The sequence below is a fragment of the Diabrotica virgifera genome, chromosome 8 (assembly GCF_917563875.1).
Source record: "Diabrotica virgifera virgifera chromosome 8, PGI_DIABVI_V3a".
Lineage (NCBI taxonomy): Eukaryota > Metazoa > Arthropoda > Insecta > Coleoptera > Chrysomelidae > Diabrotica > Diabrotica virgifera.
This window is the reverse complement of record NC_065450.1, coordinates 13,756,770-13,777,271: the sequence shown is the minus strand read 5'-3', so window position 1 is coordinate 13,777,271 and position 20,502 is coordinate 13,756,770. Positions and strand designations below refer to the sequence as shown.

The following is a 20,502-nucleotide window of genomic DNA, read 5'->3' as shown; positions in this document are numbered from 1 at the left end:
TTGAATGAATTAATATAGCAGGAACACATATTTGCAGATTAAATACATCCATGGTTTCTTGCTGGAAACGACACTTAATGTCGGAAATGATACTTTCAAGTAAAGCAATATATATCGTTATTCGAAAGTATTCTGTGGAGGAATGAATATCTGGATTAGGTCGATTTTTCATGAATTTATTGACTCTTGGAATACATAAATCTATATTCAAATTTTCTAGACATGGCATTATTTCTTTAAGCAAAGCATTGAAATTTGTTTCTGCATTGTTGCGTTTGTCTTTCAAAACAAGCAGCGTATTTAGAACAGCATTCTGTGTAGAGCTTATAGCCAAATTTTTTGTTTGCAATAATTTGCTCAGAGGTAACGTTATTGCGAGTACTTCATTTAGACAAAACAAAGTGATAATAAAGCTGCAATTTGATGAGATCGCAAGTATATGCGTCCTAGCTTTACTGGAAGATTCTCTTTCGTTCCATTCGGAAATCAAATTCAAAGCTTGCAAAATTTTTTCAATCGATGCTTTAAACTGCAGAACGGAGTCGTGCCGTTCTACCCATCGCGTTTCACACAATCCAGAGAGCTGATCACCCAATGTTTGTTTGAGGACATAATTGCGTTTAGAAGAGGCTTTGAAAAAAGATATTATTTCCTTCATTACCCCTACAGCATTTCTCACACATTGAACGTTTGATGATTTCGACAAACTCAAATTTAAAGCATGATTGAAACATGGACATCGTACAGCTATATTCATTTCTTTTTGAATTTCTTGGACGGCTCCTTGTTGTTTTGATGTCATTACGCTGCATCCGTCTGTACAAATTCCTACACAATTTTCCAATGGTAAACGAAATTTTTGAACTTGTTTTATCACTGATTTTCCTAAAATAGTACCATTCAAAACCGGTTCCAACGTATCGGGACTGAGCTCATAGTTCTCAGAATGACAATCTATGAATGACACAAAATCCTCCCGCACGTTGTTACCTTCTAAGTATCTAATAACAATCGACATTTGGGAAACATGTGCTATGTCAGTAGTTTCGTCAAACATAATGCTGTAATATTTAGCATCACTAATTTTTTTCACGATAACAGACAAAATTTCGTCTTTACAACATTCAATCAACTCATTTTGCGTTCTTTTGCTAATATATGTGGCACGTGACGACGTGTTTCTTAAATGCTCTTCTAAAGTTTTGTCTCCTGCTTCGATTCTGAATCGAAGAAGCTCTCGGAAGTTTCCCTCATTATTTGTCACATTGCTTTCTTCTAACAATGGCCCGTCATCTCTATGGCCACGGAAAGGTATACATTGTTTGGCTAAAAAAATTATAGATCGAATGATTGGTTTGAGCCGATTTCGATTATCCTCTATCTGCCTGGCTCGAGCACTATCTATCAAATTTCTTATATCTAAAGATCGGTTTTCGTAACATTTTATAAAATTATCGCTCGATAAAACCGCTTCAATGTGATATCGATTTGTATTATGTTTATCTAGCACACCATCCATTCCAAATAATTTTGCAAATTTTGTAACTGGTGTGGTAACCAAACTTTGCAAACTTGTTGCTTTATTTTTACCACCTGAATTTGCGAAGATAGCACAGTGATTACAAAAAAGTCCTTTCTTCAAGTCCGAAAACGCAATCCAGTTATATTTTTTTAGATGATCGTATCTCAAGTACCGCTTAACTAACTTGTTATTTTTGTTATGTTCAGAAAATGGAAATAAGTAGTTTTTTTCCGGAACCCACGTATTTTTCAAATAATTATATTTTTGAAAGTCTCCCAAACCACTCAAACCATCAACAACTCGACCAACGTCGTAGTTACTAACTTCATTGGACTTTTCTACAGCGACTTGCTTTAGAGTATTTTCATTATTAACTGATGTTTGTAATGTTGATACTGTTGTAAGTCGTTCTGGCACTACGAGATTCTGTTGAGAAGACAATGAGGAAGATGACCGGGATGACCCATTATCACCCACATCTTTAATTAATTTCTTCGGAACAACAGAAAAATACGAATTCAACGTATTCGTATTGTTTGCCCTCTTCATTTTCTGAAAAAAAAGAACATTTGTGATTCCGGCCAAACGAGAGATGGATATGCCCAGGTTTTTTAATTTGAGCCTAATAATAATTTGCAGTCACTTTTCGTTCAAATCGGAATCTATTAACTTTTGTATTTCGAAATAGCATCCATCCTATATAGCGAACATCTGCGCTGAACGAGAGAAAACTGCCGAGTATTATTTACTCATTGCTGATGTATTCGTTCCGTTAGCAAACAGAAAATTATTCCTAACCTATCTATGGATTTTTACTCACCTGTCACCCTGGAATAAAATGATGATTACAATCCGGCAATATATATAGTGCACTGCACCTATGTCACCTCTATAACTACGATACGATAGTGTATATCGGGTAGACGATAGATACTTCAGAACGTTCAAATTTCTACACAATACACAACGATATAACTTCCAAAAAAAAATATGTACATAGGCATTCTTATGTTTCTGTTTCTACACTGGACGTCGCCGGTGTCGGGATTCGCGCGGGAGGCGATACACTTGCATTGGCGTAACCAGAGTTGAAGAGACAGGCATTATGATTAATTATAATTATTACAGATGGCAGTATCTAGGTATTTCAAAATCCGTATGTGAATACATTCAAAATAATTAATTTACAGAGTAAATAATTTAAAATATATTAACATAACATTATCCTGTGTTACTAGACAAGTTTATTTAAGGTGCATTGCCACCTTTGGGGGGGCCATGGCCCCCATGGCCCCCCCTTATGACCGCCCTTGCTTTCTTAGTTATTGATTAAGAAAATCTTCTACTGAATAATATGGTCTTTCAGATAGGTAGGCTTTTGTCAGTTCACGGAATTTGGGGAAAGATGCTGTAGATTTAAGTTGTAGAGGAAGATGGTTGTAAAGTTTTTTTGCGGAATATAATATAGATTTCTTTACTAACTCAGAGGACGGAGTCGTCAAATAGACGTCAAACGTAGAATTTCTCGTGAAGTAGTCATGATTAGGTCTTGGTGGAAAGACATGTAGATGTTTACGAATTAAGCAAACAGTTTCTAAAATATACAAAGATGGAAGGGTTAAAATTCCGTGATCTTTGAAGTAACTTCTGCAATGTGTTGTTCTTCTGAGACCAAACAGATATCTAATTGCTTTTTTTGGAATTTGAAAATAACATCGAATTGGGTAGCTGTACCAGAACCCCAAAAATGAAGACCATAACGAAGATGTGACTCGAACAAAGAAAAATATGTTATTTTGGAAGATGCTAAATTGAGTTCATTCGAAACAGATCTAATAGCATAGCAAGCTGAGGATAGTTTCTTCCTTAACAAATCGATATGGTGGGACCACTTAAGGTTGCTGTCTAAAAAAATACCAAGAAATTTTACAGAACCAACGGTACTGATCTGGCTGTTATTAAGAAATAAGGGTTGAAGAGCTCCTTTATAAGACAATGCTACTGTTTTAAGAGAGTAAATTAGAGTCAGACCAGGTTTTTATTGTAAGTAAATCAGAAGTTATAGTAGCATGAAGAGTTGCAATATTTGAGTTGCTCCAAGTGATACTGGTATCATCAGCAAAAAGAAAGATTTTTCCATCGATTTTTAAACTAGTGATGTCATTAATAAAGATAAGGAAAAGTAGAGGACCCAATACTGAACCTTGAGGTACCCCACATACAATGTTTTTGAGACTAGAGTCTGTATCATTTGCTCTAACCAGTTGTTTCCTATCATCCAAGTAAGATTGAAACCAATCTAAAGGAATACCTCGAATTCCGTAAAAATTTAGTTTTCTTATCAAAATGTTGTGATTTACACAATTGGCGTAGTCACAAAAAACGGTGGCAGTGTGAAGATTATTGTTCAGTGCTTGCTAAACCTCATGTAGTACAGAAAACATGGCATCAGTGGTGCATTTATTATTTAAAAAGCCGAACTGATTTTGTGATAAAATGTTGTTTTCAACTAGAAAGGACATAAGTCGGTCTTTTATGAGTCTCTCAATAATTTTGGAGAGTACCGGTATTAGTGCAATAGGTCTATAATTGCAGGTATTAGTTATTTCACCACCCTTATGAAGAGGAATAATGATGGCTGTCTTCAGGCACTCTGGAAATTTACTTTCTCAAAGGAATCATTAATTAGTGAGATGAGGACTTCTAACATATTTTCTGGGAGATTAGAAAAAATTTTTATCGATAGACCATCAGTAGTACTACAGGAAGATCTGCTTTTGATACTATTGATTGTTTGGATCAGTTCAGATTTATCGAATGGTTTTATAAAGAATGAATTCGAGACCTTTATTGAATTAGGGAGATAGCAATGGTATCTTGTTGTGGCAAAATAGTTGATGTAATATTTTTACTCACATTAACAAAGTATTCATTTAGATTTTCAGGGTCTGGAAGGGAAATTGTTTGAGCAGTGTGGGTTTTATTCCGAAGATTGTTTATTATGGACCAAGTTTCTTTTGCAACACTTTTTGAGCTTCCCAGACGGTTATGGTAGTAGTCTTTTTTAGCTGATTTTATAAGTTTAAGATAGGTTGCCCTGTACTTGGTGATATATTCAGTGATAGAGACGTTGGTAGTAAATTTCCTGATATAGAGAAGAGAACGCATATTCTTGGAAGATATTCGGATACCTTTAGTAGTCCAGGGTTTGCGATGTTTTGGCTTTTTTTTTACTAAGCCTTTGACAAAGTCAAAATATAACAAGTCTAAGCAAACATATGCATTAAGATCCATATCCAAAAAATATGGGCCCAATATATAATTTACAACAATTCTAGCTCAAACATTAACTTTTTATGGCACTTGTGTATGCCCTTCTTGAAATCACTGTGGATTTCCGGCACACCAAAGGCACTTAGTTTATAAACGGTTCGTTTAAACGATACGTTGCGTCGTCAGAAAATAGGACTTAGATTTTTATGTTGGGATTTATTCCGAGCAAATTTGCAATTGTTTTACAAAACTCCAGTCTTCTGTCGGTGTCATTCGCCAACAGTTCTTGTATGTTATTGAAGGGATACATAACAATTTTTACTTTTGAGAGATCGGTAATGAGTAAACATTTTTACCTATAGTGTGAACCGACGGATGAGGATTCCAGGGAACATACTATATACCAGGGATATTTACCAATGAGTCCAGATTTTGCTTACGTTATTCAGATGATCGCGGAAGAGTCTGGAGAAAAGATAGTCAACAATTTGACTTATGCACTTCTAGGTCTTTTAGTAAGTTTTTAAGGAGATCCAGTTTTGGTAGACTCTGCCATATCTTCGTAGGTGCTTATAGAATTGCGCGCGATAATTGCAATTGATACTTTCAAATTATTTTCTTGCCCTGATGCAGCGGCAGTTTCAGACAATACTTAAATGAAGTTGAGAGTATGCGCATAACATAACCAACCCACGGTCCCGATTTAAATCTCAGAGAAAATGTTTGAGACAGGCTTGGTAAAAGTAATCGTTGCTCTTTTTACCCTAGATCACCTCAAAGTGGCCCTTTTAGAGAAATGGAAAGAAGTTCCAGATAATGAACTTTAAAACTTAATTAGCAGCCATCATTCTCTTTGCCTTATCCCTATGTGGGGTCGGCTTCCCTAATTGAATTTCTCCACATAATACTATCTGGGATTATATCGATCTTAATCCCCTTTACCAGCATGTCCTGCCTAATCGACTTCCCCTAGGGCTTCTTTGGTCTTCCTCTCCTACTCCTTTCAGGAATCTGCACTTCAGCAGTTCTTCATATTGGGTGATTAACGTCTCACGTCACCACGTCTTAACGTGGTGCCACACATATACTTCCCTTAATATACTCATTTTTAATTTTATCCTTTTTTGTCCCTTTACTAATCCATCTAAGCATTCTTATTTCCACCACATGTATTCATTGTTCCTCTTTCTTTTTCACTGCCCAACATTCAGTTTCGTACATCATAGCCGGTCTTATGGCTGCTTTATAGAATTTTTTCTTCAGCTTCATTGGAATTTTTCTGTAACACACCACTCGTTTCCTTCCACTTCATCCATCCAGCCCTAATTCTAGTGCATGCATATCCATCTATTTCTCCATTACTCTGTAATACCGATTCCAGTTACCTACTTAAAACTATTTCACAATCATTTCATCATCCAAAGATACCATTTTGTTTGTAGTAACTAAGAATTAAATGAACATTCCAAATACTCTGTTTTTGTTCTAGTAAGTTTTAAATCTTTTTCCTCCCGAGCTTGTCTCTACTGTTCCAGTTTTTGTTCTAAGTCTCTTTCTCTATTTCCTACTAACACGACATCATCAGCATACATTAAGCACCATGGAATGTTACTATGTAGTTTCGTTGTTATCTGGTATAAAACTAATGAGAATAAATACGGACTAAGCACCGAGTCTCGGTGTAATCCTACTTTCACATGCAATTTATCAGTCTCTCCCACACCTGTCCTAACACTAGTCGTTACTCCCTCATACATATCTCTCACAATCTTTACATATTCACCAGGGACTCCATTCTTATTGAGTGCCCACCACAAAATCTCTCGATGAACTCTATTTAGTACTCTCCCATATTTTCATGTTGTGACTAAGTCGTTTGATAGCCCTATCCCTATAGTTTAATAGTGTGTGTATTGTTGTATATCTCCCTTGTTTTTGTAGACAGGTTTCATATACTGCTTCTCCATTCGTCTGGCATTTGTCCAACTTCCATAATTCTATTAAATAAACCTGCTTATTAAACTTAATTAGCAGTATGTCCAGAAAAATGAATCCCGTTACACAGGCCCGTGTAAGTAAAACGAGGTAATATTAATAATTAAAATGAGAAGTAATTTGTACAGGTTTCCTTGTTATTTTTATTTTGTTCCTGAATGTAATTGAATAGGCCCCAATTTATTTAATTAATTTCTTTTTTGTATTAATTTGTTAAGTTTATATTATTTCTCTTTAAATAAAACTTTTTCCATAAACATACCTTAAATCCCTCGACCTGAGCATGTCAATCGTCGATAAAAGTTACAATAAAAAATAAAGTGTGTTTGGACAATTTAACTAAAAATAAAAAATAGGGGACACCCGGGTTTGAACCGGGGACCTCTCGATCTGCAGTCGAATGCTCTACCGCTGAGCTATATCCCCTTTTTGTAATAACCTTCGAAGACAAAAAGTTCCTACACAGAGAAAAATGTTTTCTTTTTATTAGGAATTCGTATAAAATTTTACTTTTAATTACAGTTTTAACGGTCGTCGTGATAATTTTTGATTTTAATGCCGTTGATTGATTAAGTGATTGAATATATTGTGCTATAAATCTTCAGATATACTTAATAATACTGCTTAAAAAACCACGCCAATTTAGGCCACGCCAACTTAGGTATCGCTTTAATATGACGAGGTGGCCGAGTGGTTAAGGCGTTGGACTGCTAATCCAATGGGCTCTGCCCGCGTGGGTTCGAATCCCATCCTCGTCGAAATTTTTTTTAACTTTTTTTTATATAATTTAAAAGCTACGATGCTCTTGAAATGTTTCAACTATATTTTATGTACATTTATATTAAATTATGTTAACGTAAGTAATTTGTACAGGTTTCCTTTTTATTTTTATTTTGTTTCTGAATGTAACTGAATAGGCCCCAATTTATTTAATTAATTTCTTTTTTGTATTAATTTGTAAGTTTATATTATTTCTCTTTAAATAAAACTTTTTCCATAAACTTACCTTAAATCCCTCGACCTGAGCATGTCAATCGTCGATAAAAGTTACAATAAAAAATAAAATGTGTTTGGACAATTTTACTAAAAATAAAAAATAGGGGACACCCGGGTTTGAACCGGGGACCTCTCGATCTGCAGTCGAATGCTCTACCACTGAGCTATATCCCCTATTTATAATAACCTTCGAAGACAAAAAGTTCCTACACAGAGAAAAATGTTTTCTTTTTATTAGGAATTCGTATAAAATTTTACTTTTAATTACAGTTTTAACGGTCCTCGTTAATATTTTGACTTTAATGCCGTTGATTGATTAAGTGATTGATTGAATATATTGTGCTATAAATCTTCATATATACTTAATAATACTGCTTAAAAAACCACGCCAAGTTAGGCCACGCCAACTAAGGTGTCGCTTTAATATGACGAGGTGGCCGAGTGGTTAAGGCGTTGGACTGCTAATCCAATGGGCTCTGCCCGCGTGGGTTCGAATCCCATCCTCGTCGAAATTTTTTTAACTTTTTTTTATATAATTTAAAAGCTACGATGCCCTTGAAATGTTTCAACTATATTTTATGTACATTTATATTAAATTATGTTAATGATTCGATAATTTTTTTGTGACAGGTATATTGCTCAATCGTTTGTATTCTTAAATTTAGAAAATAAATTCGTCAGAAACTAACAAGGAGATCCCTATTAATGATAACAAATAAGAAGTGTGGTGTGTAGTGTCTGTGTGTGTATTTGTGTGTGTGTTGAGTAAATGTCTTGTTACTTTGAAAAGTCGACTTCAAAATATAGTTACTTCAGCAGAGAAAGTCAATATTCACCAATAGGTAGATATATAAAAAAATAGTAGTAGGTATAGATTACTCTCCAAAATTGAATTAAAAAACTATACAAAACCGAAACAAAATATATGCAAATATGGGACAAATATGCGACAAATATGGGACAAATAGGCAATATGTTTAAGCGAATGGAACGGGAGCATAATATGGGAATTAATATAAATGCAGAGGAATTAAACTACCTAAGATTTGTCCATGATGTCGTTTTAATATCTGATAAGAGTTGATAAAGCTACAAAAATTCTGGAGACGCTCTAAGAAGCGTCAAAAACAATTGATCTTAAAATTACCACCTTAAATACAAAATTTATGACCACCCTTGTAATCAGCGATAAAATTCAAATTGAAAGCAAATTCATCGACCAAGTAATAGGTTACAAATATCTAGAGGAGTGTTTTCAATCTTTTTTATTTTGCGACCCCTTTATAGATTGAAATATTCTGGCGACCCCTTGGTATCATAGAAAGTCAAAGAAATAATTTAATTAAAAACTACATACGTTAAGTAATAATTTTTTCCTATTTTGGTACATTTATCTTTTATTCACGCGGGCCAAAAATTAAAGAACAGCCAACATTTTGCTTTGCAGTTTGACAAATCTACAGATGTCTCCGACTGTGGACAGTTTGCAGTATTTGTTTGCTTTGAAGTGGATGACAATATCATGGCCGAAATCATATTTTGCAAAGCACTTCCTGCAAACACTACTGGTCAGTGTTTGTACGATATATTTTTAGAAAGCACTTGCAACTACAATATTGATTGGGAAAAATATATCGCTATTTGTAGCGATGGCGTTAAAGCTATGAATGGCAAAAATAGCGGACTCATTGCAAAATAAAATCGATAATGCCAAACATATCCTTGTCACACTCTTTTCTTCATCGACAGGCTCTAAGGTAGTACCTTCTGATATAAATAACGTGCTCAAGGAGGTAATAAAAACAAGGAGGTAATAAAAACTATGATGTAATTGTCACAGCGGTTTACTGTCCGCCAAGACATGCCATCAAGAAAAATCAATATGTAGATTTCCTGACCAGTCAAGGACATAGATTTATCCTTGAAGGAGATTTCAATGCAAAACATACGCATTGGGGGTCACGACTGACTACCACCAAAGGGAAAGAATTTTTGGAAGCAATGAAATACATAAAATGCGACGCAATATCAACGGAAAAGCCAACATACTGGCCTACTGACACAAATAAAATCCCAGACCTTATCGACTTCTTTGTAGTCCGAAATTTTTCAACAAGTTACATAGAGATAGAAGAGGCATTTGATATGAACTCTGACCATTCTCCAATTATTCTCACACTCAGTGACACTGTTATCAAAAAAGAAAGACCTCCTAGACTTGTTAACAAAAATACTGACTGGAAAAGTTTCCAGATAGACCTTGAAGAGAAGATTAACCTCTCAGTTCCAGTAAGAACCGTTGATCAACTAGAGGCAGAAGTAGAACTACTCAATAAAAATGTACAACAAGCTGCTTGGAACAACAGCAAGAACAGTGTCGAAATAATAAAAGGAAATAACTACCCGAAAGAAATCAGAGAAATGATAACCGAAAAAAGAAAACTGAGACGCAAGTGGCATCAGTCTAGAGCACCAGTTGATAAAACTAGATTAAATAATGCCACACAAAAATTAAAAAGAGAAATTCAAAAAATTAAAAACGAATCGGTTAGCATCTACCTAAGTGAACTATCAAATGATAGCGCTACTGATTACTTATTGTGGAAGGCTACCAAACGATTAAAAAGGCCAATCTTACAGAATCCACCAATAAGAAATACTAATGGTAGCTGGGCAAGAAGCAATATACAAAAGGCCAACAGGTTTGCTGATCACCTAGAAAATACTCTTCAACCAAATGAAGAACAAGAAATAATTAACTGGGAGCTCCCTGATCAAGATGAAATGGAGATTAGCCCTGTAACTCCAAAAGAAGTATATTTGGAAATAAAAGAAAATATAAATCCAAAGAAAGCTCCTGGATTTGATCTGATTACTGGGGAAGTGTTAAAGCAACTTTCAAGGAAAGCTATAATAAAATTAACAAATCTTATAAATGCTTCCTTTAGGCTGAGGTACGTACCAAAGATATGGAAGGTGGCAGAAATTATAATGACACTAAAACCAGGAAAACCTCCACAAGAAGCTTCTTCATATAGGCCTATTTAACTGTTGCCTGTCATGTCTAAATTATATGAAAAACTACTCTTGAAGAGACTAAAACCGATTATAGAGGAAAAAAATCTAATTCCTAATCATCAGTTTGGGTTTAGAGAAAACCACTCAACGATAGATCAGGTGCATAGAATAATAGATATAGTAGAAAAAGCTTTAGAAGAAGGAAAAGTCTGTTCTGCAATTTTCCTCGATGTAGCGCAGGCTTTTGACAAAGTGTGGCATGACGGATTATATCATAAAATGAGATGCTACTTACCAAAACAATATTATGAACTACTAGAATCATATATATCCGACAGATACTTTCGAGTTAAAAATGAGGAAGCATATTCTGAATTAAGAGAAATTAAAGCTAGAGTTCCACAAGGAAGTGTCCTGGGGCCAGTGCTATACCTGCTCTATACCAGTGAAATTCCATCATTAGAACCTAACACAATTGCGACATTTGTCAGACGACACATGCATTCTAGCAGTCGGACAAAACCACGAGGAAGCAGCAACCATGCTACAGAATTCTGTTGAACAAATTAACATCTGGACCAGGCGATGGCGTATCAAATTAAATGAAACAAAATCTGTTCATGTCAATTTTACTAACAAAAGAGAACAACATATCCCAGTTAGTATAAATAGAAACCAAATACCTTATGCAAATACGGCAAAATATTTGGGTATGACATTAGATTCCAAGCTATGTTGGAAAGCGCATATTAAGAAAAAAAAGGAAGAATTAGAAATCAAGTTCAGAAAGATGTACTCGTTGATGGGAAAAAATCCACTCTGTCTACTTATAACAAATTGTTATTGTATAAGCAAGTCCTTAAACCGATATGGACACATGGGATACAGCTATGGGGCTGTACAAAAGAAAGTAACATCCAAATTATACAACGATATCAGAATAAAGTATTTAAGGAACATCGTCAAAGCTCCATGGTACTTCAGAAACTGTGATCTTCATCGAGACCTCCAGATGGATACGGTTATCCAGACAGTAAGTAAGTTTGCCGAGAGTCATGAACAAAGGCTCTCCAACCATGTGAATGTCGAGGCCATCAATCTCCTAGACAACGCCAACCAGATAAGAAGACTTAAGAGAACGAAGCCGTTCGAGTTAGTGCAATAAGTTCAAGTGCGTGAAAGTGAAAAAGCAAAGCAAAGTGCGGCTAAAGTGTACACGTTAGCTAGTTGTACTGTAATGTATTAGAGCCTAAGGAATATTGTTGAATATGACCTTAGATAAGTTTTTTATAATATTTTGTATATAGAACTAACTTGCTTATTGATCATAGTAATGATCAGATAGCAATAATCATAAGATTCCTGTTGGAGTTTTATTAAATAACAAAAAGGAGGTAATAAAAATTGTAAATTCTATCAAAGGTAAATTTGCTTTGCAAATCCGGCTATTCAAAATCGTTTTGAATATGGACTCGCTTCATCAAAATCTTCTTTATCACACAGAGGTCAGTTGGCTATCCAAAAGAAAGGTATTGACAAGAGTTCTGGAACTGAGAGTCGAATTTTTAATGTTCTTACAATATGCAAAATCCAAATATGCTTATGATTTTTCTGACCCTATTGGCTCTTGAAATTAGCATTTTGGCAGATCTTTTTAGCCACCTTAACAATTTGAACAAGAACCTTCAAGGAAGAGAAGAGAATATTTTAACAGCTAAAGATAAAGTAAAAGCATTCCACGCAAAACTTCGTTTGTGGTCAACCTCTCTGCAAAACACAATGTTTGAGTATTTTCCATGTATTCAGAAGATTGATGAAGATAATGTAACATATCAAGTTTCGCACTATCGGCTCACATTCCTTGCATTATACAGAGCTTGCATAATTTACAAGAGTAACTTTTGACATACTTTCCAGAGTTTCATTCTGAAGCTGACAATAGGCGTAGATGAATTATAAACCCTTTGTTGGACACATCGATAGATCTGAATGGTGTCAACAAAAAAATGAAAGAATGTCTTTTAGATTTAGCTGCTGATGGCATGCTTAAAATGGAATTTTATTCGCAAAATGTCGACGTATTTTGGATAAAAATAAAACACAAATATCCAGAGCTGGCAAGGGAAGCTCTTAAATTATTAGTGCAATTCGCCACTTCATACTTGTGTGAAGTGACATTTTCTTCAATGGTAGACATTAAAACTAAAAAGAGAAATAGACTGCAATTAGAAAATGATTTGGTTAGTAAGCTTTCAAAAGTAGTATCACAATTTGATAAACTTTTGAAAAACAAACAAGCACATCCTTCCCACTAAAATTGTATTGTAAGAACTTCAACTTTTTCTTTCAGTCGGCGACCCCCCGAGTAAGGCGCCGAGACCCCCCTGGGGCCGCGACCCACAGATTGAAAAACACTGATCTAGAGGATGGCATTCGCTTAGACCAGTCATTCTTAAACGGTGTTCCGCGAATGTGTTGCAAGTATTCCGCGAAAAATATACGTTAATCTCGCAGACCGACGTGAAATTGTGTCGCTTCCAAGAGATCGGGTAGAATGAAAAATTCTCTTGACAATCTCGTCGGCGTATGCTATGCGTGTATTTATTGTCGAGGTTAGCCGGTTACCTGTTTTCTGGTGTACCTGGCAACACTGCTGGTCTCGGTCTTCGGTATTGGTTCGAACTCCAAGCTTAAGATTGCTCATTTGTTTTGCTTGAATACGCCCTATTTGTCGCGTGCACGCAACCGTTTCTCGCCGAAAACGAAGCACTATTTTTTATTGAGTTTTAAGTTCCAGTTGATAGGTAAGTAATTTAGGTTAGTTTATTTAAGATTTAACAGCAAGTTCAAATAAAAATAAGGTTACTTAGAGCTAACAACAACGATGAATATTGTTAATTTACTTTTGTAACTAATCACCTTTTAAAATAAAATTTGTTTCGCATTGCAGCAATGGACAAATTCCTTATTAAAAGAAAACGTAGTTCTGACGATGCACAGATATAAACTATGGAGCAGGTACCAGTACCTCTGTGGAGGGACAGCTTCCCATTTCCCACCAACCAAAAAAGTGGTTAATCGCCAGTATTCGGAAGAATATTTGAGTTATGGCTTTACATGGAAAGGTGATGAAGATTGTACCATGCCACATTGTCTTGTGTGTGGTAAAAATTTATCAAATTCGGCAATGGTCCCGGCTAAACTAAAACGCCATTTTTCAACCAAACATGCCAATCTTAGTTCTAATAGCAAAGCATATTTTCAAAGATTGTTGAACATGCAAGAAAAGCAGGTAAGAAGTTTTGAAAAAATTGTTAAAATTTCTGACAAAGCACAATTAGCTTCTCATAAAATGGCTGAATTAATAGCCATAAGGTTGAAACCGCATACTATTGCTGAATCTTTGGTATTACCAGTATGTGCAGAAATGGTAAAAATTATGTTTGGTGAGGATGCAAAAAAATAAATTATGAAAATTACTCACTCCGACGATACAATAAGAAATAGAATTAAAAATATGTCAGACGATATTGAAAGTACAGTTTTTGGTATTATGAGAAAATTTTACATTGCAAGCTGACGAATCCACTGACTTTAGTGGCAAAGCCTACTTAATAGGATTCATTCGTTTTATTTCTGAAAACAAAGTAGTAAATCAGTTTTTATGTTGTAAGGAACTTACTGAACATACAACGGGTCAAAATATTTTTATTATTTTGCAACTTCATACTTGTGTGAATACGGTTTTTCAACCTTCACAAACATAAAAACAAAGAAACGTGAAAGACTTGGGAATATTGATGAAGAAATGAGGGTAGCGCTATCGCATATTAGACCGGACATTGCTAAAATTTGCAAAAGTCATCAGGCTCAAGTGTCGCACTAAATTTGTGTAATTTTTATGTTATTATGTTAGTTATGCCCATACATCTAGTTGTAAAATAAAATGTAATAAAATGTATTTACTAATCTACATATTTTTTGTTAATTTCTATTTTTAGAATATGTTTTTATTCTTATATTTTGTTTTTGCATGTATTTGCAGTTAAAGAACGTGTTTTATTTACATTTGTATTTACATTTGCATCCCTTATTTAGTGTTTCTTATAAAATATCACAATGGTGTTCCGCGACTTTTTCAAAATTTGTCAAGTGTTCCCCAGCTTTGAAAAGGTTAAGAACCACTGGCTTCGACCAAAATAATCGAGACAACTGAAATACAAAGAAGTGTAGGTCACCCATGGACAAGCTTTGGTAGATTGAACATTTTCAAGTTTATTATTCTAGTTTGTTTGAAACGGAATATTTTTGACCAATGTGTTTTACCGGTTCTTATATATGGTGCGGAAACACCAACTACAAAAGCAAAAATAAATAAAATAAGAGTTACACAACAACGCACTATGGAAAGATCAATGTGAGTTATTATCATCAGAGATAAAGCACCAAACATAGAAATAAGAAGTAGAACAGGAATCTCGGATGCAGTTGAAAGAATAGACATCGCTAAATGGGCTTGGGCCTGATATTTTAACAGATTGACGAATGATAGATGGATCAGAAATGTTCTGGAATGGCGACAAAGACAAGAGTCACATCGAAACAGAGGACGACCACCGACAAGATGGTCGGATGATATAAAGCATATCACCAGAAATTGGATGAAAGAAGCTCAAGACAAAGATAAGTGAAAATTGTGTGGGAGACCTACGTTCAGCAGTGGACAAATATAGGCTAATTGATAATGATTATATTAGGATATATTTCTTTAATGTGAACTTTGACCTCTCTGACATAATCATTGATAACATTCACAACATTTTATGTTTGGGATTTCATCCTCCAGTTCTCAGCATTCCAAATTCGCAGCAGCCAATGGAAAATCGAATTGTATATTGTATAAATGCTTAATTATAAATTTATCCGCGTATTTGAGTTTTAAATTAACGATTCGATGATTTTTAGAATTTAAGCTAAAACCAATTTTGCAACAAACAATTGCTTGAATTCAAATTCATGTTGCATATTGCCTCACATCACTCGTGTTGTTGGTTGTTGGATATAGAAAATTCGTATATAGGCCAGAATTTTAAATAGATCGAATTTTAAATACAGCACTTAGAGACAAGCAACTTGTTGCATTGTATTCATGATGACGCCAGAAATAAAATCTAAAATAGAAAAATGGGTGAAATGAATAATTACATTTACAGTGCATAAAATGCATTAAAAAATGGGTAAACACGTCAAAAAAGTATAAAGTGACCGATTTTGTTTCTCGGGGCTTTTTGGGGTCACTCAACACGAATACGTCATCAGGACCGACACCCAGGGCATTTGGTGATCAGGGTCACTGCTAAGGCATGTCATCTGGAAATTTGAGGGTTATCGGCACCAGATTGATGCAAACAGATTACGTGGAGGTTTTGGAATCGCTGAACATAAATGTGTCATCAGAACCGACCTCCGGACCACCTGGTGCCCAGTGTCACTGCTAAGGCACGTCATCTTCTGGAGTTGCGATGGTTTTTAGCACTAAATTAATGTAAATATATTACACGGGGGGTATTGAGGTTACTGAATACGAATACGCCATCAAAATCTTCCCCCGGAAAACCTTGGGCCCAAGATCACGGCTAAGTCATGTTATGTTCTAGATTCTAGAGTTTGAAGGGTTTTTGAACACAAAGGGCACCGGTGGCCAGTTATGATGGTATATTCTTGTTTAGTGATCCCAAAAATAGAAGGAGAGGCAGCGCTGAAAAATCTCTTTGAATTTACTAAAGCTAGAATTTTCACAGTTGATTACTGTGAGTGTGTAGAGAAACATACTGCGGTCGGTCAAGCGAAACGTGGAACAGGGGTTACTGAGAGGGTATCAAAGTTGCTTTCCTACGAAGGTAGTTAAATCCATTTACTAAGGCTGAAAATCAGTACACACATTCTAAATTAAATATAAATAAAAGTTATTATAGTCGGTCAGCTGAATGACGGGACAGAGCCGGTCGGTCGGCCCCAATAGTCGATTGAGGAAATGAAGCATTTTGGCTCGCAATTTTTTCTTCCAGCATGGATTTACTTGAAATTTTCACACAAGGCAGGGAATAGTCCAAGGATCATTTTCTATATCATGCCGCTATCATACGCTAAAACCTTGGGGGTGGTTGAAACCCCATCTCGGGGGTGGGAATTTTTTATTACATTTTAACCATGTAATTCGATGGAAAAAGTGATTATAAGAAAAAAATGTTTTTACATTTTCTTCGTAAAACTAATATTTTTCGACTTTGCGCACTTGAAAATAACAGTTTTTCGACGAAAAAATCGACTTTTTTTTTAGAATACCTCGAAAAATATGCATTTAAGGGTTTTTTTGAGAATACCTCGAAAAGTATGTATTTAATCAAAAAAAAAATGTGGATATCAAAATTGTATCTTTTAGTAACACAAAAAAAAATTGTTGTCCAATAATATCTATAAGACCAATACAAACCGAGATACGGCATGGTAAAGGTTAGCTTTTTTCGTCAAATGCATAATTTGAAATATTCAAAGCCAAATAATGGGAAAAATTTGCATTCTTCGAGGAAAACTTAAATATTCTTTTTCAAGTATCCACAGAGAACGGCAGTTCTCACCAGTGGCGCACAACACCCCTACATGCGACACTATATATACACGAAATTTTCGATTTTCTAAACCTGACTGAATTTAAAATTGGGCCAAATCCCATCTTAAAGTTTAGGAAAAGACTCGTCCATCCATATGTTACCTCTCCATTTTGGTCCAAGGGTGTGGACTTTACGGCCCTTCCCATTTAAAGCCTGTTTTTCGTTCTCGTCCCCAAAACTCCCAAAAATTTCAAAAATTTAAGCCCGACCTTTGCGGCTTCTGATAGCACAGATCATTACCTTTCTAACGCATGTTTCATTTTGAAAATCGGTTATACCATTCAAAAGTTATCGAGCTCAGAAATATGACTCAATTTTTATTTAAAAAATGGAAAATGTTTGTGGATATGTATGTATGTATGTATGTATGTATGTATGTATGTATGTATGTATGTGTGTGGAAAAGTTACACCGATCTGAATTTTTTTTTCTGTGTTTCAAGAGGGTGTGAGGGCCGATTCAGAACCGGTCTAATTTTAGACTTCTGACTACCCGTAAGCCAGCTAGAGGGCTAGGTAGATACAAAATAGCATATTTTTTGGGTGTATATATCTTAGGTTTCAGGAAAGACAGGAAAACCGCAAATACACCAAATCAATAGGGTTGAGTTAAGCTTTCAAATGGGGCCTACGCGATCAAGCTGAGACATACACACTGCTCACCATAGCCAAAAACTTAAAAATTAAACTTTGAAAATTTTGGTTTTTCGACAATTACTCAAAATTTCAACCTACGAATTGCGCCAATAACTGAGCGTTTGTAGAAGGACTCAGGATGCGTCCAACGGTGTATACCTTATATCTGGGAAAATTCGAATTTTTAAGTTATAGGCTTCATAAGTATGATCAAATCTATTTCTTATGGGAAAAAACGGTTTTTCAAGCTCAATAATTCCTGTAATACGTTCAGTTATTATACTCGATCTTGGATGCATCAGATACTACTTGTCAATACGTTTCAAATTCATGTTTAGTGATTAACATCAGGTAAGCCGTTCAGAAGTTATAGAGCTCCAAAAGTATAATTAGTCCAGGAACTGAAATTTTTCACTTCGCAATTTTTACAGAATGGATAGATTTGCTTGAAAATTTGACAATAAGTAGTGGATAGTCCAAGGATCAAAATCTATATGATGCTGAAAGACGCTTTTACCATGGGATGGTTGCCACCTCATCTCGAGGGTGGAAATTTTTTATTATATTTTGACCGCAAATGCTGGTAAAAACATTAATTATGAGCAAAAAATGTTCAATATACATTTTTTTGATAAAATTAATAGTTTTAGATTTATTGGTTATCGAAGCTGTTAGTTTTATATCGAAGAAATTACCAGAGAACGGCAGTTCTCGCCAGTGGCGCAGAAATACACCCCCCTACACGCGACACTATTATATACACGAAATTTTCAATTTTCTAAATCTGACTGAATTGAAAATTGTACCAACACCCATCTTTAAGTTCAGAAAAAGACTCACCATTCATATGTCAACCATCCATTTTGGTCCAAGGGTGTCGATTTTACGGCCCTTCCTATTTAGGGTCTCTTTTTCGTTCTGGTCCCCAAAACTCCCAAAAACTTCGAAAATTTAAGTCCGACCTTTGCGGCTTCTAACAGTACTGATCATTACCTTTCCAACGCATGTCTAATTTTGAACATTACCAGAGAACGGCAGTTCTCTCCAGTCCCGCGCACCCACACCCCCCTACACGCGACACTATATATACACGAAATTTTCGATTTTCTAAATCTCACTGAATTGAAAATTGGGCCAACTCCCATCTTAAAGTTCAGAGAAAAAGAGTCACCCATTTATATGTCAACCATCGATTTTGGTCCAAGGGTGTAGATTTTACGGCCCTTCCTATTTAGGGTCTGTTTTTCGTTCTCGTCCCCAAAACTCCCAAAAACTTTAAAAATTTAAGTCCAACCTTTGCGGTTTCTAACAGTACTGATCATTATCTTTCCAACGCATGTCTAATTTTAAAAATCGGTTATACCATTTAAAAGTTATAGAGCTTAGAAATGTGACTCAATTTTTATTTAAAAAAGGGAAAATGTTTGTGGATATGTATGTATGTGTGTTTGAAAGTTAAACCGATTTGATATTTTTTGTGTTTGAAGAGGAGGTCAGGGCCGATTTAGAACCGGTGTAGTTTGTGACTTTTGACCACCCATAAGCCAGCTATAGGACTTGGTAGGTACAAAACGGCATATTTTTTGGGGGTATATATATTCGGATCAAGAAGAGGCAGGAGAACCGCAAATACAGTAAATCAATAGTGTTGACTTAAGCTTTCAAATGGTGTCTAAGCCGTCAGAATCAGACATACACACGACTCAGTATAGCCGAAAAACTGGAAAACTAAACTTTGAAAATTTTGGTTTTTCGACAATTACTCAACATTTCAACCTACGAATTGCGCCAATAACTTAGCGTTTGTAGAAGGACTCAAGACGAATCTAACGGTGTATACCTCATATCCGAGAAAATTCGAATTTTTAGGTTATAGGCTTCATAAGTATGATAAAATCTATTTCCTGTGGGAAAAACGGTTTCTCAAGCTCAGTAATTCCTGTAATAGCTTCAGTTATCATACTTGACCTTAGATCCATCAGATACTACTGGTCAATACGTTTCAAACTCATGTTTACTGATCAAAATCTGTTAAGCCGTTTGGAGTTATTAAGCTACAAAAGTGTAATTCAATTAACGATTATTCCCGAAATGGTTTATGTAGTTGTAGTGGTTACGACGCTAAATTTGATCTGGCAACGGGCAATCCGACTTCATTTACCGGCCATCTCAATATTTTTTTTTTCAATCTATTTCGAATAGAAAAAATCTAGTGTACATTCGATGGACACTAGATCATTTGGAAGATAATGCAACAAAGGTGACCATTTATAAAGCTTGACGTGTAATAGAGGAACATTGCATTCAACTTCATACATTTAATTTATAAATAACTTTGAAAAACTCCTGATACAAGAATAAAAAACCGCTAAACGCCGTAAAAATGAGTGGC

The 20,502-nt window shown here is 35.2% G+C and overlaps 4 non-coding genes across 4 annotated transcripts; 2 read left to right on the top strand and 2 right to left on the bottom strand.

The window, feature by feature from the left end:
• Positions 1-7,144: 7,144 nt before the first annotated feature.
• Positions 7,145-7,216, bottom strand: Trnac-gca (transfer RNA cysteine (anticodon GCA)). The gene has a single exon. It is a non-coding gene; the product is annotated as a tRNA-Cys (tRNA).
• Positions 7,217-7,466: 250 nt separating this feature from the next.
• On the top strand, positions 7,467-7,548 carry Trnas-gcu (transfer RNA serine (anticodon GCU)). Its single transcript has one exon. It is a non-coding gene; the product is annotated as a tRNA-Ser (tRNA).
• Positions 7,549-7,888: 340 nt separating this feature from the next.
• On the bottom strand, positions 7,889-7,960 carry Trnac-gca (transfer RNA cysteine (anticodon GCA)). Its single transcript has one exon. It is a non-coding gene; the product is annotated as a tRNA-Cys (tRNA).
• A 253-nt stretch (positions 7,961-8,213) lies between these two features.
• Trnas-gcu (transfer RNA serine (anticodon GCU)) lies at positions 8,214-8,295 on the top strand. Its single transcript has one exon. It is a non-coding gene; the product is annotated as a tRNA-Ser (tRNA).
• Positions 8,296-20,502: the final 12,207 nt, after the last annotated feature.